Source organism: Myotis lucifugus, unplaced genomic scaffold (assembly GCF_000147115.1).
Source record: "Myotis lucifugus unplaced genomic scaffold, Myoluc2.0 scaffold_96, whole genome shotgun sequence".
NCBI lineage: Eukaryota > Metazoa > Chordata > Mammalia > Chiroptera > Vespertilionidae > Myotis > Myotis lucifugus.
The window spans coordinates 944,358-971,171 of NW_005871144.1; the positions used below are offsets into that span (position 1 = coordinate 944,358).

General features: G+C 42.1%; 1 protein-coding gene across 1 annotated transcript in view; it reads right to left on the reverse strand.

Annotated features, from left to right (window-relative positions):
- Positions 1 to 26,814, reverse strand: part of BACH2 (BTB domain and CNC homolog 2) — a 320,912-nt gene extending 294,098 nt beyond the window's left edge. Inside the window, exon 1 of the mRNA XM_023756514.1 lies at positions 26,793 to 26,814. The gene's annotated coding sequence lies outside the window, so the exon portion shown is untranslated. The remainder of the gene's footprint in view (positions 1 to 26,792) is intronic.

Consider the following 26,814-nt stretch of genomic DNA (forward strand, 5'->3'; position numbering starts at 1 on the left):
CTCCCAGCCACCCAGTCTCCCAATCTTAGAGCCTCCTTCTTCATCTACAATTCCAATCATTCAAGGCATGTTGATGCTTTAAATCTCACCTACCTACTTGCCCTGACCAGGCCCTGTTTGGCTCAGAGTAACTGCTTCTCTTTTTTCCTGTTTCCTCTTTCCAAATGGGCCAGCTTGCTGCTGCCATTCTGACGTTTCTATCACCACCCCTGCCATTTTTATCTTCCCATCACTGTCCCCAGCAATTCAAGGACCCTCATCAACACCCACATGTCCTAGTAATGAGGGGTAAATGGAGCAGAGTCCCCTCAAGCTCAGACTCTGGAGCCTGATGGCCCGGCTCTGAATTCCAGTGCCACCACTAAATGGCTGTGCGCCTCAGCCTCCTCATCCGTGAAATAGAGTTGATAATCACAATATCGCCCTCAGAGGCCTGCTCTTCGTTGAGAGATGTGATGAATTTGGAATAATTTTGGTTTAGTGTTAACTTTTGATGGCTCCTAGTTAGATCGGCCTATACAGTGTCTCCTAAACGTGTGTGCCCATTCTCCCTTTGTTATCACTCCTGCCTGCATTCAGCTTTTACTATGCGGGAGACCCTTTCTCCTCCTGGAAGCTCTATACAAATCCTACCCACGTCAAGGATCAGGTCTCCTTCCGAACTGGCAAACTTGCTGCTGCCATTTTGATCTTTCAATCACTACCCCTGGCATTTTGATATTTTCCCACCTAATGGGGCGGGAGGGGGGGGAGTGTCTTCGTCTCTGGTGACTCCCACTGCACCCCATCGATCCTGCCCCTGAACTTCTATAGTACTTATTGGATGTCCCTAAATCAGGCTGTTCTTTAAATTAGCAAGTGTGAGAGGCAGCCCACACTCTAGAGAGCATTGGTGTTGGAGCCAGTGGCTTGACTCTTGACAATGGGTTCCCCTGAGTGCTTAATGTCTCTGAACCTCAGCTTCGTTCTCTGAAAAAGTTATAATATTATCTCATTCAGAAGGTTTTCTCAAAGACTGAATAAGGTCATGTCAAGTCCCTATCACTTCATCAGGCATATGAGTAAATGTTGTTCCCTTCCAGCGAGACTGTAAACCCACCGAGGGAAGCTCACGATTCTCCCAGCTCCAAGGACAGAACTATGCAGAAATTAACCACATGTAGGTGCATGGCGGGCCGAAGAAATTAACGCATTCCAAATCTAAGGAGTCTATGACAATATTTTGAAATGGGCTTTTCCATATCATAAAATGTAAATCATAAAATACATTTTAACATATTCAATCTGCCAAGAACCTACACTGATTTTTCTTTTTGCTCTAATGAGGGAATATATTATCCACCTAACCTTTCTCTAACTCTTAGATAATATTAAGATTCTTTTTTTTTTAACTTAGGACTCATTTTTATAAAATGCAGAAAGTCCACAGCAAAAGAAGAAAAAGCAATTGCAACACAAAGTAACCTGAAAGATTTTTCATACCTAAAAAGGGAATTTTTAACCACAACCTTAGTCATAAACCTTCAACAGGCAAATCAGAAGCAGTGAAAGATGAAGTACCCAGGAGAGAATTAGGTTGAAGTGCAGCTCGGGTTCAGGCAGTGGGTTACAGCACTCACAAGACTAGCTGCCGGAAGTGGGTGCCGTACCTTTATCACGGCCGCCCCCACCTGACCACCTGTAGCAGCCTCAGAGGAAGCAGACAACCCCCACACACTTTCCAGCTGCATCTTGGAGCCACAAAGTACGCACACATAATCAGCCAACGTATAAAACTGTATCAGAAGCATCAATATGAAAAGGGGAAAATCTTCAGCTCCTGATGAGTAACCTGTGTTATTTAGATTCTGTTACCAAGGCAAGAAGTTAAGCTAAGGGGGACCCCTCTAAGCACACCCACACAACCCTGATAACTGGCTACACAAGTGCACGATCCAAACATGAAATTTTGGGGGCACTTAAAAGGCTGAAGCAGCAAGTCCTCTGGTAGAGGGTAGAGGGGCCAGGGTGGGTACTTTGTGGGCTGTAGTTCTCCTCCCCCTGGTGTTCAATGACAACTGAAAATATGTTAAAAAGCAGAGAGGACTGCTCCCACCTTAGAATCAGGCTAGACAAAGAAAAGACTCATGGCCTGGGATCTCACATTGTCCTACAGATGAAAAGGCTGCATCTCATTGAATGAATGTAATTCATACATTGGGAGCAGTATTCTTTGAAGAGGGCTGCTTCAGAAATTCACATTATTTAAGTCAAGTGGAGAAAAAAACAGAAAAAAATTAAAACGACTGTTTTCAAGTAATTTTTTAAACTTTGCTTTGTTCCACTTGAATAATATTTTAATCATAATTTTAAGCAGTTAAATAAAAATGCACCTGCGCTGTAAATCATGAGAGAACACACCTGCTCTTCAGATATAACCTAAAAATAATTTGATTTCCCCCTATGCTCTCATTTTATATTTAATTGGAAAGCAAGAAGAAAAATTAAATAAGCAAAAATTTGGACCCACAACTTATAATCCTAAAGAAATGAACAGGTATTAAAGAAAATGTGATTTTTCAACATATACCCATAATCCAAAGTTCAGCCAGTACTTGGAGGATGGGGTAATCATGCTGACCTCACAATAATAGGAGGGGCTTTCTGTAAATGCAGGGATAGCCACCACAGCAATACAGGTACAAAACTTTCCGTCCAGGAGAGCTATGTCTTAATTTAATGTAACATTCTCCACTGAAAAATAAGTTTAATTTACCACCAGTAATAGCAACAACCTTCTCTGTCCACGGAGGCCAAAGGAACTATCAGAGTATTTCTTGCCTTGTTTCCATTTCCCATGTATCTTGCCTAGGGCCATCTTGAGTCCGAGCACAGGAAACTGTAAGATTTCTTCCTCTGCCCAGTGTGCTTAAGTTAGACTACTCTTATAAATCTAAATACAAGGTACACATCTTTACGTGATCATCATTCATGTTAATGAACTACAGAGGTAGACTCTGTGTTGGCAAATCCTGGAACTACACTTCCCTCACAGGATGCCACTGGATAAACAGGTGCCTTAACATTTTTTCTAAAAACAGGCTGGGGAATCTATAATTGCTTTCTTTGCAAGAATGCAGATTCGATTGCCTGCAGATTACCCTAAACAAAAGAGAAAGGGATGGAGGAAAGTTCATTAAAATTTTGAAAGCTGTAGCCTTCGTTATAGATTTTGGGATGTAATTTCCAACCATGTACCTCACCTCCATTTCTTCATCCCCCAATAAAGACAACCTGTTATTCAATCCCTTATTCTACGGATAATGGCATCTTGGTAACAATCTCATCTTAATTTTTCTCTATCATTTGCCAGAATTTCTCTTGGAGGAAAAAAAAAGTATAACTGTAGGAGAAATCTGAGTGATACAAATATTGCACTATCGTTTTATTGTGCTTCACAGATGTTGCATTTTTTGTGGTTTGTTTTTTGTGTGTGTTTGTGTGTGTGTGTGTGTGTGTGTTTTGTTGTTTTTTTTTTTTACAAATTGAAGGCAAACCCTCCAGAAGCAAAAAGATTATGAATACTCTCTTTATTGCAGAGGTCTGAAACCAACCAAACCTGAAATATCTCCAAAGTATGCCTGTATTTCAATATCTTAACCTTTCAAACTCTATCTTGATGAAGGAGTTTACTGTTTCCTCTTCATTCTCCTTTCTGAAATGTGTTAAGGCAGTAAAATGCCTTCTCCTTGTATCCTGTTGTAATGGCTGCCTTAATATCTATTTTGGTACAGTATTTGAGGTATCAAAAATGAAGTTTTTACTTCTTTTCTTCAAAAGAATTTCACAAAGCCAAATGTCAGCCTCAAATACAAGGTAACTTAATAATTAAGCTGCTTTTGTAATTCTATTCCTACATATACCAGTATGCCCAACAGAAATGCATGTGGGTTCACACAAACATGTTCTAGAATGTTCAACAGCAGTGCTATTCATAATGACCAAAACAATCTGAAAACTGCACAAATGGATAAATAGTGGTACATTAACACAATGGAATACAATTTGGTGCTGAGAATAAAAAATCAACCATTATTCGCAACAACATAAATGGATTTCACAAATATATTATTGAATGAAAGAAGCCAAACACAAAATAGTGCATGCAATATGACTCCATTTGTGTAAAGTTTAAAAACAGTAAAGCAAATCTATGTTTTTAAAAGTCAGAGTACTGGTTACCATGGGAGGGGTAGTTAAAAAGGGATCAGGAGAGATTTCTGGGCGAGTACTAGTCATGTTCTGTGACAACCTGGGTCTGGTTAGATCAGTATTCATTTGGTGAAAACTCATCAGTATGATGAATGTATGTGATGTATATACTTTTCTCAATGTAGAATATAATTAAATTTAAATTTCAAATGAAATGAAATTAGCTGTTTCTCTCAAGAAATGGATTTATAGGTGTGAAAATTACAGTGGCTCAGCATCGCAAAATGGAGCTAAGGAGCTGGACTCAAATTCAAGATTTTACTGTTAATTATGCAATCTTGGCTTCTCTGGCTTTCGCTCTTATAAAATGAAGCGAACAGCAAAGATTAAATGACATAACAGTGAATTTTTTAGCAAAAAGGATATACAAATGCTTATCACTGTTACATGAAATATGCTCTTTTTGTGGGTTCAGGAAAGCAAGCATCTCTGAAAGTAGGGCAAAGGTGCAAACTGGGACTTCTTCAAGTAAGTGGATCCTATCGGTGGCATCTCATTTCTAAAGCGCTCTGCTAAGCTCTGATCTCTTCTTTGAGAGCTCTGTCACTCCACACTTGACAGTCTAGAGACCAGCACTTCCAAACAGAAACATAATGTGAGCCACACATGCCATTTTAAATTGTCTAGTAGCCGCATTTAAATGTAAAAAAGGAACAGGTAACAATAACATTTTTACTTAACCTTACATGTGCAAAGTATTAGCATGTCAACATGCAACCAATCTGAAAAATTGTTAAATAAATGGTTTTTCTTCTTTGTATACTGTATCTCTGAAATGAGCATATGTTTTGTACTCACTGCACATCTCAATATGGACTAGCCACATTTCAAGTCTCAAAAGCCACAATGCATGTAGTGAGTGGCTTCCAAACTGGATAGCACAGACTGGAGTCTAGACCAGGGGTGGGCAACCCCTGGCACGCGTGCCAAACAAACATGGCACGCCAGTAACTTTTGCTGGCACGCGAAACCCTCTCTTATAATCTTCCATTTACAATTTTTTTCTTAATATCGACTTTTTTATTTTTCAGATAAATTCAGTGTAGGTGTATCTTAGATAAATAAATAATTTTACATAACAATTTATCTTAAAGACCATTGACATGGATTGACGAGAGAGGGGAAGAGCAATTTCTATGCCTCTGCCTTAACTCTCCCTGCCTTCCTAGATCCGACCAGTGTTTTGGTTTCATCGACATACGCTTGTGAATCTTTGTTCTCAGTGATGAATTTTGTTAAGTCTCGTAATAGGAGTAGCCTGAAGGATGAAAGTAGTAGCTCGTGCAAATCTCTGAAGGTCACGAAATATAAACCTGATGTAAAATCTCTGTCATCAGTGATGCAGCAGCAAAAGTCCCACTGATAATATCAAACGAAGTCATAAAGTTTTCTGTCGGACTATCAGTGTACATGTATGCATTAAAAATAAATGTATTTTTTATTATCATATACTGTGTTTTTGTCACTCAAATGAATTTTATTATTTCTTCAAGGTTCTTCACATACATACACCTTAAAAGATATCAAGTAGGCGTAACATGTTCTCAAAAAATTAGGGTTGGCACACAGAAGAATTTTGAGTCAGAGATTTTGCTGGTTTTGGCACGCACTCACAAAAAGGTTGCCCACCCCTGGTCTAGGCTGAAAAATGTGATTTCAAACCATTCTGGGAAAAAACTAAGATCAGGTAAACCCTATAGGGATATGTAATAATCTTCCTAAACCTCACTCTTAAAAATTAATTGTACTTCAAGCAATTTTTATGAAGCTCAACATCAATCTCCTATTTCCTCAATATTCAAAATGGTGATCTAATAATCTAAAATTTGGTAAGATGCTACAATTATTAAAAGTAAATTTATAAATTATGAAATTTTTTAACGTTGTCATATTTATTTGATGTCTTTCCCAGAACACTCAGCCCAGAGCTTTGTAACACAGAAAGTGCTCGGTATATATTCATAGTGAATGAATGAATGAACAAGTTAAGCAAGCAAATAAGCTGGTAGAAAAAAGTCTAGTCTTCCACCTTGCAGCCAGTTACTGTTAAGATGGAGCGTGGTTCATTTGTTCATAATCATTTATGAATTAAGAAATCAAAATGGGAAGACTCTCACTAAAGCAGAATTAAGATTTTTTTAAAAGCCAGTCCTATAAAGCCCTGCTAAACTAAAATTAAAACATAATTACAATGCACAAAAGTTATGAAAATGGCCTTATAGGCCATTTGTCATACATTATCTCATCTAGACGAGATACATACACCAAATATTATCTAAGCCACCTATCAGAGCAAAGTTTCTTTGTCCTATGAGCCTAAAGAAAACAGAGATGGAAATATGTTCGTAAAACAAGTAACTCATGGTTACATGGCCTTAAAGAACATCTTTTATTCATAAGAAGTTTTCCCCATTCATTTTTGCCATATTTTATATCTTGACTGCAAGTCATTTAAGAACTTCTTTATTTTGGAATTTCATGACTATCATGTCAAACGTTAGTTTTACTATAAACATCAAAAGAATAAATGACTAATTACATAAAGGGGGAATATGAAATGAATCATGGATTCCATCTGAACTTAAAAGGATAAGTAGCAAAATATTTAAGGAAAAAAAGAGATGAGATCAAGTTAGTCATGGTATTTTGAGAGGAAAAAAGATAAAACTGTTTTTACTTGCCTGATCTCAGATCTAAAATCTAAAAGATAAGGGCTACTGTGGAGAATTATTATAAAATACTCAGACTTCAAAGGTTCCCATAATGTCAAAGTGCGGAATAAGTATAAGCAAAAAAACCAGGCTAAGTATAAAATCAATGAATAATGAGAAGTTATTATTATTTAAATATCACTTTTGAGTATTCTTATCAGGTATTCAAAATCTTAATCTTAATCTGGAAATTTTAATGAGTAGAGAAGAAAAAAAACCTGAAGAAATTAATACAATTTTAAGCAATAATTTAGTACTATATGTTAAAAAGAAAAAACACATATTCTAATTGCTATAAGCTGCCCAAATACATAAGGAACCTAACTTTTACTTTAGGGGGAGAATGGACAAATCCCCTTCTAACTAATTGAACAACAAATACTTATTTGGGCTTATGCACATATACTCGGGCATTTTATTTTTTTAAAAATTGTAATTGAGATGTAATTGACATATTATTAGTTTCAGATGTACAACACAGTGATTTGATATTTGCATATACAGGGCTGGGCAAAAGTAGGCTTACAGTTGTTCATATGGGAAATAATATAATAATAAATAATAATGCAAAAAGAAACTCACATACTCAACTGTAAACCTACTTTTACCCATCCCTGTGAAATGGTCACCAGAATAAGAAAGACTAGCTAACATCTGTCATCACATATAGTTACAAATTTAATTTTCTTGTGATGAGAACTTTTAGAACCTATTCTCTTAGCAACTTTCAAATATACAACACATTATAATTAACGATAGCCAGGCATTTTAAGTTGATATTACAAATGAACTGGTAATCTTCAGTTTACTAAATAATATAATTGAATCCTAAAAATTATGAAGAGGGATCTTAGAAACATTTAGCCCAGTGCCTCTCAAACTTTAATGTGGATGTGAATCCCAGGGGATCCTGATAAAATGTGGATTGTGATTCAGTAGGTGTGGTGTGGGCCAGAGACTCTGCATTCTAACAATCTCCAGGTTCTACTGATGCTGCTGGTCCAGGGACTACATGTCAGCTAGCGAGGCTCTAATCAAGCCTGAGAGAGGTCCCATGGCCTCAGCTTAGACTAGGAGCAAAACCTGCCTCCACCGATAGACAATGCAGGGGTCTACTTGTGGAGCAACAAAGAAAGTCTGCTTCCTCATCTAATGATAGAAGACACCCTTTAACTCCCTACATCGCCTCTTCCATGTTAAACATCCCAACTTCCTTGGCCAGTTCCAGATCCCTAAACATCTTGATCATAAAGTATGCTCCCTCTATGGTCAACATCTTTCTTCCCCAAATAGCTCCTTGGGACAGGACACAGTATTCCATACATGAGACAAACCAGGCCTGAGAATAATTGAGCAAAACCACTGCACTGCCCGATTGAAAGAGGACAGCTTTCTTCATGAGGTTCTAGGGAGATGTCACCTTCCATAAGAATCAAAGAACCATGCTGGGCTAGTGCTCACAACCTTGTGCGGGAACTGGTACCAAACAGGTGTGCAAATTCTGTACTTGAACAATTTATTTAAACCTAAATGTGGGAATTTACATTTATTCCTGTTAAATGTCATCTTGCTGCTTTGGGCTTGGCAGTCCCTGAAGTAATTTTAAAATAACAGATCAAATGAGAAATATTTTCAGAAAATAACAACACACAAAAACCCTTAAAGATGTACATTGGGGACCCTAGCTGGTTTGGCTCAGTGGATAGAGCATCGGCCTGCAGACTAAAGGGTCCCAGGTTCGATTCCGGCCAAGGGCACATGCTCAGGTTGCGGGCTCGATCCCCAGTGTGGGGCCTGCAGGAGGCAGCCGATCAATGATTCTCTCTCATCAATAATGTTTCTCTCTCTCTCTCTCTCTCTCTCTCTCTCCCTCTCTCTCTCTCCCTCTCTCTCTCTCTCTCTCCCCCTCTCCCTTCCTCTCTGAAATATATATATTATAAAAATTTATAATATATATATAAATGTACATTGGGGAAAATAATAGTGTCTACCAGATAAGATTGTTAGGAGGATTAAATGGGTTAATATTTGTGACATGCTTAGGAGAGTGACCAGCATGTAATTACCTAATAGGTCATACATATACACATATGCAAAAAACACATACAGCTTTAAAACATAATTTTAAAAAACAACATCCTTGGAATTACTATTCAGGTTGGAAACCTAATGAACCCCTTCCCCATACCTCACTCCATCACCTGTGGGAGTAACGGCTATATTAATTTTTTGTGACAAACAATTCTCTTAATTTTCTTATTAGTTTACCATCTACATATGCAGCCTAAATAATCCATTTAGTTTTGCATGCTTTTGAACTTTACAAAAATGGGATCATGTGCATATTCTTCTGTCTGGCTTATTTCATTCAACATTAAGTTTGTAAGATTCATCCATACTGATGCATGCATTTTTATTTGTTTAACAAACACTTACACAGAAGGTATTGCATGCTGGTCACTCTCCTAAGCATGTCACAAATATTAACCCATTTAATCCTCCTAACAATCTTATCTGGTAGACACTATTATTTTCCCCAATGTACAGATGAGAAAACTGTGGTTAAGAAAGTTGCCCACGGTCACAAAATAAGTGGCAGAACCAAATCCTGAACACAGGCAGAATCCTTGTTCTTAAACACCAAGCATGCTCCCTCTCCACTACCTCCACTACATGGTGTTAGCTCATTTTTCACTACCAAATAGTATTCCAGCATAATTCAATCTAAAGTTGATGGGTATTTGGATTGTTTTCGGTTTTTGCTCTTACAATGCTTCCTTGAATATCCTTGTCCATGTTTCTTTAAGCACATGACTAAGAATTTTTCCTATATGTATACTTAAGAGTAAGACTGCTTAAGTTATTAGCAGGCTCAACTGTGTTAGTTAGGTAACAGCGAACTGTTTTCCAATGTAATTGTATCAACCAGCTATACAAGAACTCCCATCCATCTACATCCTTGTCAACACATGGTATTGTTAGGTTTTTTAATTTCTGCCAATCAAAGAATGTGTATGGTATGTTATTGTTATCTTAATTTGCATGTATTTGATTATTAAACTAGCCATTTAAATTTCTTTGATGAAGTGCTTAAGTATATCATCTTTCTGCTGTGTTGTCAGGCTTTTTCTTATTGATGTATACATACGTTTTTTTACATATTCTGGGCCAGTCCTATATATGTGCCACAAATTTCTTCAACACTTTGGACTTGTTTTCTCACTCTTCATGTTTTAGTGAACAGAAGTTCTATTCATATAATTTTCAAACAATGAAAGTGAAGGACTGCTCATACATTTTAAACCTTTCATCCTATTATAAAAGCATTTCATAAGTCTGCACTTAGAATCTCCATATCCCTCCATTCATTGCATCTTAAGGATGGGCAAGGGTCTGGCTGGTGTGGCTCAATGGTTGAGTGTTGACCTATGAACCAGGAGGTCATGGTTCCATTCCCGGTCAGGACACATCCCCGGGTTGCGGGCTCAATCCCCAGTGGGGGACATGCAGAAGGCAGCCAATCAATTATTCTCTCTCATCATTGATGTTTCTATCTCTCTCTCCCTCTCCCTTCCTCTCTGAAATAAATAAAAATAAAAATAAAGGTCAAGGGACATTGTGCTGACAATGATTGATATGGAACAAAAAAGCCGATGAACCTGACATCTATAAATCATAAAGAGTGTCAACTAGGAAATTAAGGACCATTTCAGCCAATCCCACAATATTTTGAGGACATATACTAGATCTAACTCCTTTTAAAGCTTCCTAGTCCTCCAAATCTTGCTGAATCCAAGAAATAATTTTAGGATATATTAAAAGAATTTCAATGTATACATCTCATGCATTAGGAAACTGTACAAAATAAAAACATAAATTGGTTCAAGAGAAATTAAACTGAAGTTCAATATGAAGAAAACATTGGTGAAAAATATATCTGAAACGGTAGGATGGGAACAGATTATACAGAACTTTAAATGTTCTGCCAAAAAGAAGTTTAGACTTCTGTGGTCAGCAAGAAGGCATAGGTGATTTTTAAAGAGAGTCAATGAACCCATCCATCCATCCATCCATTCATTCATTCAACAAATATATATTTATTGAGCACCTACTCAGTGCCAGACACTGGAAACAATGAGCCCTGAGCTCCTGGAGCCTAAGTCACAGTAAGGAAAAGAGATAATAAACAAGCAAGCAACACATAAAGCATGTAAGAGGGTATGAAATCTACAGAGAAAAGGAAGGAGAGGGAAGGGGTGGGGTGCCTGGGAAAGGAAGGAAGTCCCTGAACTCCACCAGCAGTCAGGGAAGGCCTCCTGGGGAAAGAGTCACTCCTCACTGTGTCTTGTGGGTTCTCACATGGACCTACCAGGCTGTTGGAACATTTTAATATCCAGAGGGCAGTTCGAAGACCCTATTCCTCTTTCCCACCCTAGGTTCTGAGCCTCCTTCTCCCCCAAATGTCTCCTCAACCACCCCATGCCATCCAAATGCATTTCTGACCAAGTCAGGGTCTCCAACTCCAGGCTGGATGGCAGAACCACCTCAACACCTTGTCTTCCTTTGCTGCTATCCCTGAGCCCAGCCTTATCCCCAACCTGGCCTCTGAAGCCAGGCCTCTCTTGGGCCTTTTCCTGGTTCCTCAGAATCCAGCCTCCTTCTGAGGATGCATTCTTAGTCTCAGGCCAGAAGCTAGTCCGACTTTCCTTCTGGTTTCTTGCCCACCTCAATGACCCCTTCTAGCAACTGGCTGCTGGCAGGGATGGCAACAGTAGCAGCTGAAGCTGTTATGGGGGTATCTCCAAGAGCAAGAGACTGGGGTCAGAGAGGGGCATCGTCTGGGTGCACATGGGTACACACGTATGTTTCTATAGTGAGTGCATGTGTGTGCCCATGCCCAGATCTGTCCAAAAACGGGGTGAGACATGTGTGGGCATGCAGGCAGGAGCCAACAGAATCTAAGAGAACAAACAGAGAAAAAAAAATGCAAGACAGGGAAAAGAAAAAGACACCCAGAAAAGGAACTCTACTAGGCAGCAAGACACAAGGGTAAAAAGAGTAACAGGGAAGGATGAGCACTAAACATGCCAAATGCTGAGGTGATGGCAAGACAAAAATTTAAAAAAAAATCCATCTAAAAGTGTGAAAGAGGCAAGACTGACAAAATTTGAACAAAATTCTGTCCACAAATGTCCCCACCCTGAGGTGCAAAAGGAGAACCCTTATTCGAGTGAAGAGTCTGCAAACCGGAGAAATGTTGCCTCTGGAGGAAACTGAAAGTACACTCCCCATAGACAAAGGGGAGGCCATCTTTTATAGAAAAAGTGCTTGCCCTGGTTCTGATTGGTCCATTTCTATGCAAATGAGTAATCCAAATCATACAGTTCTGATTGGCCCAAATATTATGGTCCTGATTGGTCAGAATCAGGTATTCCAATTGGTCAGTGCAAATACAGATGAGGATATGGTTGCACAGTTCTGACTGGAAGGGGCAGGTCTCAGCCCATTGGTTGAAAGATGATTTCAAGAACTCCTTTATAAGGGCCGGATGACAGAAATACAGCGCAGGAGGCTTGGTAGCTCAGTCTGTGACTTTTCCCTGAGATGCAGTACATGTGAAAGGCCTCCATCAGCAATGGCTGCTAGCCTCTGGTTATGAATTTGGGCCCACTTAACCACCAGGAGTCCTTCTTGGCAGATATACTCCTTCTCAGGTACACAATTCTAATTTTCAGCTTCCCTTTAAAGCTTTTATTTCCCAGATCAAGGCTAACATAGCAAGTAAGACACAAAGGCCTCTGGCCCTAGTAGCTAGGAAACAAATAACAGAACACTGCTAAAGGTGAAGTGTTTAGAAAGAAAAAAACTTTATGAATGTAAATGTATCTTTTGGTCTCATGTTCTGGAAATTCGGTTGCTTTCACTACAGAATGCAAAAAGGAAAGGCTCTCGGGTAAGACTGCTGTGGGACAGAGCTAAGATAATGATCTTGAATGGTCTGGCCAAATTGCAGGAACAACAAACCAAAACTAAACAAACAACAACAACCAAAAAACACACACACAAGAATGCTCCCATATGGAGACGCAAGTAAACAGGCTGCAACATATGAGCATACACCTAAACCCCCTGTGAGGCTCAGCAGGGGAAACGAGGCTTCCCCCTCCTTCCTGTGATAGCTGCTCCTCCACCGTGCCTCTTCCTCTGACTCGAATTTTCTGTGAGCCTTCCTCTTGGGATCCTCTGGCAATGACTCACAGGGCAATAGGGCCAGTCAGCAATACCACAGCCCTCCGCAATAGACGCTGTGTAGGAGGCAAGCCGCTCGGTGGACTGTCATCTGTACCAGCTTTTTCCTTTCTCTGTTCAGGGAGGATTTGCTTTTCAGCCACATTTCCCTCAAAACACATCCCTGTCAGGAGATGCTTACTGCACAGATTTCTAAATGATGAAATGATCTGAGTTTGGCTCCGTAGTCATAACGAAACTAAAAACAGTAAGATGAAAAAACAATAGTGTGATCATCGCACCTACAAAAAACAACTTTATACTTGGATGAAATCAAGAGATCAGAAAAAAAAATGCTTAAACTAATATTTTCCAACCTTTCACTAACAGCTAGGGCTAAAACCACATGTTTTGAAGGTCTTGCACTGTGTTATTATTAGAAGTCACAATTCTATTGATACTGATGAGTCATTTGTATCGGCGGAAACCAAGAACTTACATCAACATCATGTTACACACAGTCACTGTGGCTTGGCTTTTTCTTTATTACTGGTCAAAAAGGGGCTGCAGAAAGCTTATTAAAAAAGAAAGAAAAAGAAAAAGACCAAGAAGGAGATCTCCTCAGGGTGTGCAAAGCTTTCTTTTCCCCCCAGCTGATCTCACTTCTCAAGACAGTTTAGGTTGATTTGATCAATTTGTAACTACAAAAGGAAGCTTAATGAGAAATCTCAAAAAAGTTACATTTCACACTGACCAATGAAAATAAACAGAACTGAACTCCAAAAACAACAGCAAAACTATCTCTGAAATCAGATGCCAGCTTTAAAATGACCTGAGGTCAGGTGTTCGTTTTTCTTAACCTTAATAATTTGCAACGGATACCAACAAAAGCTGTCATTACTTAAGGACTGGAGCCACACAAAACAATGTCCGTTTCGCCACTCAGCACCCACTCTGCCGCTTCCCTATTCAAGACACACTCTCCTCACCGCCCAGGGAGAAGTGGGTCAGGTTTCGGTTACACCAAGAAAGCCTAAGCTAAAAGTTCATGAAAGTTCCTTCTGGTGCTAAGAAGAAAACGACAGCATATTCCCTTCCCCTTATGACCTCTCCTTTCCCTGCTCCCCTTAAAGAGTCCCAGAAACCTAACATGAAGTAAAAATCGATTTTCCTGAGAGAGCTCCAGAAGTGCTGATTCTAATGCAGCCTCTACAAAGGTAGAAATATGTCCAGTTTCTACCCTGCAACCAGAAGGCTGCGTCTGGCTGCTGGAAGAAGGGAACCCGGCTCAGCAGTGACCACAGGTCTGAAAATAGCCTTCCAGCGGCTAAACTGCCTGGTGCTCTCCCAGGGCAGCGCTGGCACTGTGGGCAGTTGACAGTCAGGCCAGCTGAGCGCTGCACCAGCCGCATGAGTCAGCAAGCACTTCTGGTAGGAAACTGCTGACAGGCTAAATTACTCTTGCATATAGAAGGTGCACACACCTACCGGGCAAAAACAAAAACAAGGTACATGCAAATTAGCCAACAGGAGCCTCTCTACCCTTGCATAGTTCCTATGCTCCAAGGTTAAACCAAAAATATAAATAATCTATGTGACTATTTAAGAAGTAGTAGAAGCAACAAATAGTCATTAATCGTGGTAATAAACAAACAACTCAGTCTGTGTTGTGATGTGTGGAACAGCTGTGTTCGAATCTCACAAGCTAGTTAATTTTAACTGGTTTTAATTTTAACTGGATTTGACTGTTTTTCCTCCCTTCTAAAAAATCAAAATAGTTGCCATATCGACCACAAGAACCGGTAACAGACAAGCACAGTTCCTGTTTTTCAGAGGGGACTTACTTTCAAACCCACAATACCAAGATGCTTAACATAAGTGGAAATTTAAAATTTATTGTTTGATGTGGGAGACTGAAACCTGTACACTAATTCAGATCCCACAAACATTATGGAGTAGTGACATCTCAGGCTTTATCCTATGAGTCTTTCATCTTTGTTCTCTCGTTTAACACAGAATCCAAAAATCTGCAAGAACACTGGTTGTCTGGAACCCAGAACACATTTTCCCATAGAAACGATGCCATGCCAATGACGTGATGTTCCAGGATATTCCATGAAAGTGTCTCAAATTTTAAAACGAGAGGTTAAATTTGCAATTTAAAAAGAAAAAGTGATACTCTAACAATAGTCCCAAAACTAAAGAAAACCCTATTGATAGCCTGTTTGAGAAGATGTCTAACTAGAGCAGCGGTTCTCAACCTGTGGGTCTCGACCCCTTTGGGGGTCGAACGACCCTTTCACAGGGGTCGCCTAAGACCATCGGAAAACACATATATAATTACATATTGTTTTTGTGATTAATCACTATGCTTTAATTATGTTCAATTTGTAACAATGAAAATACATCCTGCATATCAGATATTTACATTACGATTCATAACAGTGGCAAAATTACAGTTATGAAGTAGCAACGAAAATAATTTTATGGTTGGGGGTCACCACAACATGAGGAACTGTATTAAAGGGTCGCGGCATTAGGAAGGTTGAGAACCACTGAACTAGAGGAAGATGAGGGGACGGACTTCTGAGTGAGACTGTGGACTAGGTCTTTAGCTTCACTCTGGTTCTTTAACAGGGCTTCATGGTTAATTTCACTTTAAAATGCATGGCGTCCCCGGCTTTGGCCTATCATTAGCACAATCTTTATATTTATCAGTTGTGATCCCCCCCCCCCCAAATGGATAAAAAGAGAAGTAAAAATGAAGAGGGCGTGCAAGAGGCAACTGATCGATGTTTCTCAGCAATGTTCCTCTCTCTTGCTCTCTCTCTAAAATCAATAAATAAAAACATATATTTTTAAGAGTTAAAAGAAAGCTGATGAACAAAATAGATCCAGAGACATAGAAGCATGGAACTGATAAGAAATCTCAGAGAGGGATGGGTGTGTGTGGGGGGAGCGGGAGGGGAGGGAAGATTAACCAAAGAACTTATATGCATAAGCCACGGACATAGACAATAGTGCAGTGAAGGCCTGGGGGAAGGGCGGTGTGAAGTGAAGGGGGTCAATGGGAAAAAAAGGGACATTTGTAATGCTTTCAACAATAAAGATAACATTTTTTAAAATATGTATCTTTTTACTGATTTCGGAGAGGAAGAGAGAGAGAATCATTGATCGGCTGCCTCCTGCATGCCCCACACTGGGGATTGAGCCCACAACCCAGGCATGTGCCCTTGACCAGAATCAAACCCGGGGCCCTTCAGTCCTCAGGCGAATCCTCTATCCACTGAGCCAAACCAGCTAGGGCTAAAGATAAAAATTTTTAAACAGGTTAGAAGAGAAGAAAGGAAGGAAAATGGGCTACAAAGAGGGGATACCAGAGAGGAACAGAAAGAAACAGGGTCAGGCAGGAAGGAAGGCATGGGGGAGATAATTAAACTACGAAGAGGAGGTAAAGTAGGAATAGAGAGAAGTCGCCCACTAGCCAATGCACTCCCACAGACGGGAGAGGGGAGACTCTTATCAGGCTAGAAGCTCAGTGATCTGACCCACAGCAGAGGAAGCATGAGCTAGGGAGTCCATTAGGACAGTTCCAGAGACTAGCACTAGATGGCGCCATCAACTCAACATGGCATGGTTGCTGGAGACATTTGAGGTGGGCGAAGGGTAGTATGAAAGTCGGTTCAGACTCCCCACAACTGGGTATTATTTAGCAGGCAACACTTCTACCTAAAATAAGCATGGTTTTATTAATCAACCTCTGCAAATGTCCAGATGTCACCAACATCCACTGGATGGGGCATGCCAATTTTGAAATTAATTTATCAACTCAGTTTTTATCAATAAAACTGTGGGTTGGGGACGAAGGTAAGTGAGAGCCACTGCTCCCCCCCCCTTTTAAAATTCAACATTTAAAAATAATAGAGTATTTCAGGTTCACTGCTACTGACTAACAGACAAAAATCCCTAATTATAGACCCAGTGACTTCCCCTGAAGCTCTGTTTAAATGTCAAATAACACACAATCTTGCTATACAGGTTTATGTGAGTAGATCAGTGTCTGGCAAGGGGAAAGTGATGCTCACTGACAAACAAACATATCATTACATTAAAAAGCATCTGCCCTTTATACCTTGAATATTACAGTGGTTTATATCCTCTAATCTGCTTGCCTATATTCTCTGTCCAAGGTTGGGTTTATAAACAGCCCTCTCTTCATTCAGAAACGTTCTCCCATCACCAGGCTACCAGTGTGTGGAATTCTACTATTTCCCATTTTTAGGGTTTTATTCCTTTGGCTTTGTCTCCTATTAATATGCTGATTTTCCACAAAGAAGTAATTCATTAAATATGCTCCATTATTTATACCCTAGTAAAACTTTTTTCATAAAATCCTTTCCCGAGATAGGTTTTGAAAGGGAAGGGGGGCACTAGTTAAGGGCACTGGGTGGTCAAAAGGAAGCAAAGAGCAGAGCGAAGAAGTAAGGACAGAAAGAAGCCACTGGGAGAACTGAGAGCAAACCTTGCCTGGCTTCTTCAACTGCAGCAAAGATCATCACCCCTGATGCGGATCTTCCCAAGAAGACAAATGAAAACTAGGAGTTAAATCTAAGTTTGTTTACACTTTCCTCTGGCTGAATGGGTAATAATATCCTTTAGAGTTCATTTAATTTTTTTTCACAGTTTGACTCTTCAGGACTCATTCATTTGCATAATATGGAATCTTGAACCCATGTAGACATTCCACAAATCAATGCAAGTAATGCTCATACTAAATCAGCGGCTTTAATTTAAGCTCATCATTGTTTGCATTGATATCTTTATGCACTCATCTGCTTGATTTTTTTAATCACTTAAAACTTGCAACAGTGACAGACACTCTAGGCATCCCTCCACTTAGCCATCTCCAAGAGTTGAACTAAATACTGAAAAATAAGCACAGTACATTCATGCACTTGATCTTTTCCTAAATTGAGCTACAAATGGACACTTAATGTTCCAGCAGCTCCCAAGAAAAATGCCTCCTGACTAAAGATGAGAGTGTCTGCCCAGGACAGAGCTCAGTCAGCATTCCAAACAGTGACCCCGCTACCTCGAGGTAACTGAGGTCACTGCCAAAGCTGAGTCCTCTAAAACCATTCAAATCTCTGGTTGAGAGTTGCAACATGCTAATCTGGCAAGATAATCTCTTCCTGAAATTGACTAGAATGAGAGCAAAGGTTACCTGCTTTTATCTGTTACTAGTGGCTGATATTTCTAATTAGGAGCTCTAATGGAATTGAGTCTGAATGAATTCCTCCGCAGTAGAATAATCAACCTATTATAGGAATGGTTTCTTTCACCTTTTCTACCTCATCAGAAAAAAAACCTAAAAAACCAAAAAATAAATGTTTCACGTAACAAGGGGGAAGGAGCCTGAACTACAGGAAAACCTCGGGAACAGAGCCAGGGACTCATGTTCTACTTAGTTCTTCTTTTGTCTTTACATGTCATCACTTCCACTTTCTGATCCCCAAATGGACACTTAGACCTGAGGAATGCCATTTTAGAAAGTGAGACGTGTGAAAGATAGGAGATGCATTCACTCCGGGTCACTGAGAAATTATTTTATCTTTCAGAGAGACATCAACAAAACAGCCAATGTTTTGGTGAACTGGCCTATATTTCCACTTCTGAGAACTGCTGGAGAGCCTTCAACCTCCAGAGAAGAGGAAAGAGGGGGCGGATAGGGCTGGTGGTTACAGAGCAGGCTGCAGCGTCACACACCTCGTTTCCAATCCCAGCTCCACCACTCATTAGCTGGGCGACATCTGTCCCTGGGCTTCTAATGATCACACCTAGCTCTGGATTGTTTCCAGGACTGAATAAGTTAATCTGAGGAAGACACAGGAAGCTCCCAAGGTTAGCTATCATCAAAGAAAAAGAAAATGGAGGTGTTTTAGTTATAACATACAGTAGTCAATTTGTTTTAAATAGACACTGCCAACACTCCTAAATTGTGCTAAAAATAGCCTAAGAAATCGTTCTTGGTCTGCCGAGCCTCGAGACCCTCGTGCCCTGGGGAAGGCAGGGGCTTCAGAGGAAGCTGGACTCACACTTCACAGAAGATCCTTGCCTGGGTCCTAACATACCAGCCAACTGGGAGGGAATGTCTGCGTAGCCTCTAGTCATTCCAACATTGTCAAAACGACCCTAAATATGTTCACAATCAGAGGGCTAACCGGCATGTTTTTCCAAGTATGAAAACGAACAGTATTCTTGGCCATTAACAATTCTGTTTCTATCAGGCTCTACAGACACAGGTAAATAAATCAATTCTGGACTCTGTATACAAGAACCATTTTTTGCCAAACTGGCCCAAAGGGTTATATCATGGTTTATGCAATACTCCAAAGGGCCAAAGACAGTAGGGAATTAATAGGATTAGGAGGCTATGGAGAAAGAGGAAGCCCTAAGTTTTAGATGGGCCCTGATGGCAGCTCACTCTACAATTCTTCACGGAGTGCTGCCTCTACCTCCCAACCAGTTCACATGCTTCCCTTACACCCTCTGCTGCATGGAAACCTTTCCTTCAGGGAACATGCAATGGGTTACCTGGTGCTCTCTGGTTAACGTCATCCCTCCTACTAGATGGTATGCTTCCTGAGGGCAGGGACCAGGACTGGGTTTGCTAACACCACGCCTGCCACATAAGAGATATTCAGTGTATGTTTGTTTAGTGAATGAATGAGGCATCTGCCTCTAAAGCAGCGGTTCTCAACCTATGGGTCGCGACCCCTCTGGGGGTCAAACGACCCTTTCACAGGGGTCGCCTAAGACCATCGGAAAACACATATATAATTACATATTGTTTTTGTGATTAATCACTATGCTTTAATTATGTTCAATTTGTAACAATGAAAATACATCCTGCATATCAGATATTTACATTACGATTCATAACAGTAGCAAAATTACAGTTATGAAGTAGCAACAAAAATAATTTTATGGTTGGGGTCACCACAACATGGGTCACGACATTAGGGAGGTTGAGAACCACTGCTCTAAAGAATGGAATTTCTGGACACGCGGCCCATTTGGTGGTACCCATTAACTTCCGCTGCTTAAGAGAATACAGGATGGGAAGGAAACAAAAACAGCCAACAATTTGTGGATACTGGGATACTAAGGACCCTTGCTGAGTGTGTTCCTTCTCTTTGCTTTCCTACTTACTGAATGGAAATAAGCAAGCTGGGCTCTCTCCTCTCTAAACTCCAAGGTGAGAGTCTAACCCAGTGATGGTGAACCTTTTGAGCTCGGTGTGTCAGCATTTTGAAAAACCCTAACTTAAACTCTGGTGCCGTGTCACATACAGTGGGGCCTTGACTTACGAGTGTCCCGACCAACGAGTTTTTCGAGATATGAGCCGTCTCTCGGCCGATTTTTTGCTTTGAGTTGCGAGCTAAAATTCGGGTTACGAGCCAGTTTCATATACCCCACCGGTAGTTGGCGCAGTGAACGTCAAAGTGAACGCCACATCAGCCCAGCATCACGTGTCTCATTCGTTCACTTTTTGATTTGACATACGAGTAATTTGAGTTACGAACTCCGTCAAAGAACGAATTAAACTCGTAAGCCAAGGCCCAACTGTATAGAAATTTTTTGATATTTGCAACCATAGTAAAACAAAGACTTATATTTTTATATTTTATATATTTAAATGCCATTTAACAAAGAAAAATCAACCAAAAAAATGAGTTCACGTGTCACCTCTGACACGTGTGTCATAGGTTCGCCATCACTGGCTAAGCCATCTGTGGGTTAGACTCGCAGAGAGTCCTGAAGAAACTCCTGAAGCATCCGCAGAAAGTGAGGGGACAGAGAAGGATGATGCGAGACTGGAACCGATGGAGGGTTTGGAAACGCAAAAAGCTTTCTTCCGAGACTAACCTGGAGCCAGCTGCAGGCTCCAGAAGGAATGAAGACAGTAACAAGAAGGAGGGGAGGCCTGGGACGTGCAGGATTTACGTGCTCGGAAGAAAATGAAAACTGACACAAGGATGGGAGGGAGCTTGTAACCAAGCGCCCGCTCTCAGAGGCATCACAGTGTGTCCTACAGCCTTCATCCTTCGGGAGAGGCACAAAAGGGTCAGGGAGGAAAGGCACACATCTCAGAACCAAAGGACAATTTATTATCAGGCTAAGGAACAAAAGAGAAGTTAACCAGGGAATAGCTGGAGAAATGGTGATTATGAAGTCACTGGGGAAGACTGAGACATTTTGGCTGTAATTCCAATGACTACAATGAACGAGTACGTGAAATGCTTTCAGATTGGGGAGATTTATTATTTTGGAAAAAAATAGCTCAAGGAAAACAAAGGCGAAATTCCTGCCTGAATTTTGAAGCAGTGCCACTAGTAGGACAAGGTTCAATTCCCTTATTCTTTAGAAAAGCAATGGTCCTTGAAAAGGACTTGGTGGTGATTCTGAAGATACTTCCAGCGTTAGGGAGGCTGAGTAGCATGCTGATGGAAAGGTTAAGTTTCCGTTTCAGGTAGACTGACATTTGAAATTAACAAAAAAGGACGGGAAAAGTAAAAGGAAAAAACCTTGAACTGACAAAGAAAGAACTACTTTTCTATTAAATGTCGCCCCAGAAACCCAACCAAAAAATGAGTAATATTCTGGGCAACCTTACTGAGTTTACCAAATGCTTAGTTCACATCAGGTTTCAGTTGGGCCTTGAACAATTTGTAAATATTTACGTAAAATTTAAAGTTGGGACAGGAATAGGTCACACGCTGTCACTGGTAATCCAGGAGCAATTGTCGCCGTTCCCCAGGCCTCGGTGCTGCTTGTCCTAACACAGCTCCAGGTGTGCCCAAAGTTAGCTCCTTTTCCGGGGAAATGCCAGTTCTTGCAGCCAGCCCTGGCTTCTGAGTTGCTGGGGTCTCTGACAGGGTCATGTGTCACTGGAGCTTCTTGGCTATCCAGACAGAGAAAGGAGAGGCACAGGGAGGCAGAAGTAGTGATTGCTGTCTAAACTGCAGATTTTGACAAATCTGTTCATCTTTTATTTTCTGTTTCTTGTACATGAGGGTAGGGACTAGGTTCTCTATATGCTATGGTCTCTACCCCACGCCCAGTCATTAATCACCTCAGGGGTAGATTGTACATGTAGGATGACAAATATCCCTTAGACCAGTGGTTCTCAACCTTCCTAATGCCGCGACCCTTTAATACAGTTCCTCATGTTGTGGTGACCCCCAATTTCATTGTTACAAATTGAACGTAATTAAAGCATAGTGATTAATCACAAAGACAATATGTAATTATATATGTGTTTTCCTATGGTCTTAGGCGACCCCTGTGAAAGGGTCATTCGACCCCCAAAGGGTCGAGACCCACAGGTTGAGAACTGGTCAAGAAAATACTCATTCCATTTTGATGACATTCTTTTCAACATAAAATGAGACGGTTCCTCTTCTGCAGAACGGGCACCATGGCTACTTCACAGCATTGCTGTGAGGAGTCAATGAGTTGCATGTAGGTAAAGTTGTTAGCACTGTTTCTGGCACATGGTGAGCATTCAATAAATCATGGCTATTATTTTAGTGGGTGTTTTCAAATGTCAAATTTTCATGGAGATCCTCAGGCATTAAATAGCCAAGGTACCCCATCTGGTCCATAACAACTAAATAGAGGGCAGATGGTTTAAAAGCAGTGAATGATTTACCTGCAGAGGACCCCATGGTGCCACCCCTGGTATTAATTTTTGGTCTTTCAACTCGTATTCTCTGTTAAAAAGAAAGCTATCAATTCCTGAGTGGGACTCAAGGTTGATTCAAGTTTTGCTTTTCTTATATCTTTCAATTTCCCCAATAGCTGTAATCATTCACTTGGTGGAGACTTACAAACCTTCTACTATGTGCCAGGCCTTTAGAAAATGGCTACATACAGAAATATTAAACAATAAGATGTATTAGCCCATTAAATGTTCTCATCCAGCATTTTAAATTTTTTGATCCAATATTTTAAAAAATCAGGGGATTCCACATAAAAGTCTAGATATCCAGCTTCCCTTGGAAAAAAATCAGACAATGTAGCAACACGAAGCCAGTATTCCCACCCATTCCTGCCTGGCAACAGTCAACAAAAAGAAGCTGGGGCAGAGTATCGGTTACCTGCCACTCCACCCTATGCCCCCCTCCCTCACCAGGACCAGTGAAAGATAAAAATGAAGGGCTCCATGCTCAAGAATTATCAAAGATTTCAAGAAGACAACAGCAGAAGATTAAACCCAGCGTGAGGTCCTCCCCGAGCAGATGAGGGGGAGGAGGGGCTCTGTGCAATGGTGCAGGTCACATGCCCATGAAGCTGGTCCTGCTTCCCACCCCCTCAGCCAAACAAGAAGGGTATTTAGTTATCTAAGTGTTCTGTCTTTCATTCAGCATCAGCCAGCATTTACAACAAGGCAGACACCGTAGCCCCTGAAATCTGAGGTACAAAAAGTAGGGCAGTGGTCCCCTGCACAGCTGAGCTGGAGAGCCACTGGGAGCTCTCTCTTCCCTGGTTAAGGCTGGATCCATACCAGGGACACGAAGCACAAGTTAATCCAAGTAAAATTAAACTGCTCCCAACAATACAGATTGATCTGAGCCCTTTTGTTGGCATCACTGGAGCCTTGATCACAAATTCACAAGCACTAATGAATAAGTCCCCTCGGCTGTGCAGACAGCGGGCCCAGAAGTGAAGGGCTGGTCTAGGAGAGATCTGAACATGAACCTGACCATCTGGCTCTCTGTGACTCACTTTGATCACAAAATGAATTGCAACAAATTGAAGAGCACATGGCTAGAGTTAATTGTCTCATCCGTAATCTGAACCTACTTTTAGGCAGTTATTATTACCCTCTATCAGGTAGAAACATTTCCTACCATCACTGCAAAATGCATTTTCCTGATGAACTGTAATGGATCATTAAATTCCATATCTGAATAACAATACTCTGCACTTAGGCAGTGCCTTTCATCCAGGGATTTCAAGGCAGTTTGCAAATAATTAAGCCCCTCACACAGCAGCCAGAGGTGAGGGACTTGCCTGAAGACACTGACTTAAAGGCATAATTCAATAGAAAGAATAAATGGCTTCCTCCCAGCCACTAGTAATACTGAAAAGTGAGTGGGGGGAGGGGAAAGTGTCCAGATTCCCTCCCTCGCTTTCTGCCTTACTCCTTCTCTATGGCAGATTCTCACAGGCAACACACAAAGAACTGAGAAGTAACTAACAGGAGCGTTCATAATTTAGCGATGAGTTCAGACATACGCATATATGCGGAGACTGTTTCTCAATATAACCCTGGCATATACAATACGAACTGACATTTCAATCCACCTGCAGAGTCGACAGATACCAGAAGAATTAACTCAACACATTTATGATTACCAAATGGCAAACCTAAAAGCCTTCCAAAATCCAGAATGAAATTACTGCTCTACACAAATAAAGTATGCTTTAACAAAAGTACTTTATTCCATGATTGTGTCTTCCATTTCTGGGACTCCTGTTTGAATGATATTGAAGTTTCCGGAATAGCAAATAGGATGGAAGTGGGCAATCAATGCATTTTTCCCCCCAATGCATTTTTAAAACCAGAACACTAGAAGGAAAAAAAAACCCCACACACAACATCTCAGCCACTCAAAGTTCTGTGGTGATATTATAAACTCCTAAAAACTGAATTTATAATGGAAATGCTGACAGACCTTTCACTGGAGCAGTCTGAAGGCAACACTGTAATTTAGCAATCGCTTTCACAGACTAAAGACTAATTCTAACAAGATGTCATTTTGACTCCCGTTTATTATTACCTGCAAGAATGAAAAATGCCGCTTACTGGAGCGCTGCTGGAGAAGCAGGGTGGGGCAATCTCACATTTTAAGCAAGACTTTTTTCTGTCTCACCAGAACAGCCCTCGCCCCCGAAGGAGCCGCAGCCTTTCCCGCTCAGCCTCTTTCATGTCAGCCGGAGCCTTCGCAGCTCGACATGCCTGTCCTACATGTTACATTTTAGCGACCGGAGAAAACCGCTATCAGTGAACATCTCTAATTTTACTCTAAACAGACAAACGCAAAATACCTCGTTAGGCGTCATCTCCGCCAAGGTTCCCACTAGGCAGGAAAGGATTTTTATCTAAAGCAATTACCCTTTTTAGTTAGACTCAACAGATTACATTTACACGGAGAGCGAGGGACGGCCGCACCAGACAGAAAGTGAAAACCGAGGAGCGCCGCGTCTCGCCATCCGCGGGTCCCCGGGGAGTCTGTGGGGGCGAAGTAGCCTCGTCCCGCCCGTTTCCCAGGGGCCGCGGGTCTCCGAGCTGCGAGGAGCGCCTTCTCGGGCCACAGACTACACCATCCCGACAGCGCCGGGCTCCAACTTCCCCCAAGTTGTCAAACTCGCCCACACACGAAAGAGTGCTGGGGACACCCCGCGTATCCGCGACCCACGAAGTCAGGGGAGCGCGGCCGCTTTCATAGACACACACCCGGACCTGCCAGCTTCCTCCCGCGGTCCGAGTTCCTGCAAATCCTCGGCCAGCCCGAGGTCACCGAGAAGCTCGCTAGAGTCCCCTCTCGTGGGCAGCCGGGGTAGTCCATGAGCGCCGCCCACCGCCCTCTCCAGGGGCGCTCGGCGCCAGAGCACCCACCGGGTGAGACCCACGCGGCGTCTCCACACGGGGAGATGGAAAGGTGTCCCCTGGATAAGCCCCTTTCCTTAGATTGCGCTGCTGGGGCTTGTAGACTGAAGTGTGTGTGGAGAGAGAAGGGGGTGTGTGTTGCACTTTGATTTCATGCAGGATCTTGCAAGATGTCCCTCTCTGATGGCACGAGCCTCTCGGTTTGCCTGCCCAGGGACGCATTCCGATAACCTGGCCACTGGCTAGGAGGGGTTCCACCCAGCGTGCGGTCCGAGGTCTGCGCTGCGAGGCCCCAACCTGACTCTTCTCGGGACTCTAAACTTGGGCTTCGATGCCCCGCCAGTCTCAGGGGTTCCGGATACCCCGCGGCAACTGACAGCTGAGCGCAAAAGCGCAGGCGGCCGCGGCGCTCACGGAGCAGTCCCGGGCACCGACGCGGCAGGCAGGTTGGAGGCCATCCGGCCCCGCGAGGAAATCGCGGTCTGGGGGCCGGGGCGTCCGGGCCTCGCCGGGCCGGGAGCAGGGCCGTGGGTCTGACAGCTGCTCCGGCTCCCGCAGACGCGCGCCTCCCTCCAGCCCGCCCTCCCCACGCCTGACTTATTACCCTCTGCTCCTCCTCCCCCTACTGTTCCAAAACACCCGTCGACGCGAACAAAATACAATGCCGCCTCGCCCGCCGTAAACAGCCAGGCGAGGGAGCGCACGGTCGCTGCGGCGCGTCCGCCCGCTCGGCTCCCACCGCCTTCCCGTTCCTAGAAAAAGCCATAAAAGCGGCAGGGCGCTCGGCCGGCGGCTGCGCGCCGGGAGACCGCGGCTCCCTTCCTGCGCCGCTTCCCCACGCCTCCCCGCGCACCCACTGCCCCCTCAAACTTGCCCCGCCACCCGCCACCCCGCCCGGCGCCGGGGCCGGCCCGGGGACTCACCTCGCCAGAGAACTTTGCGTCC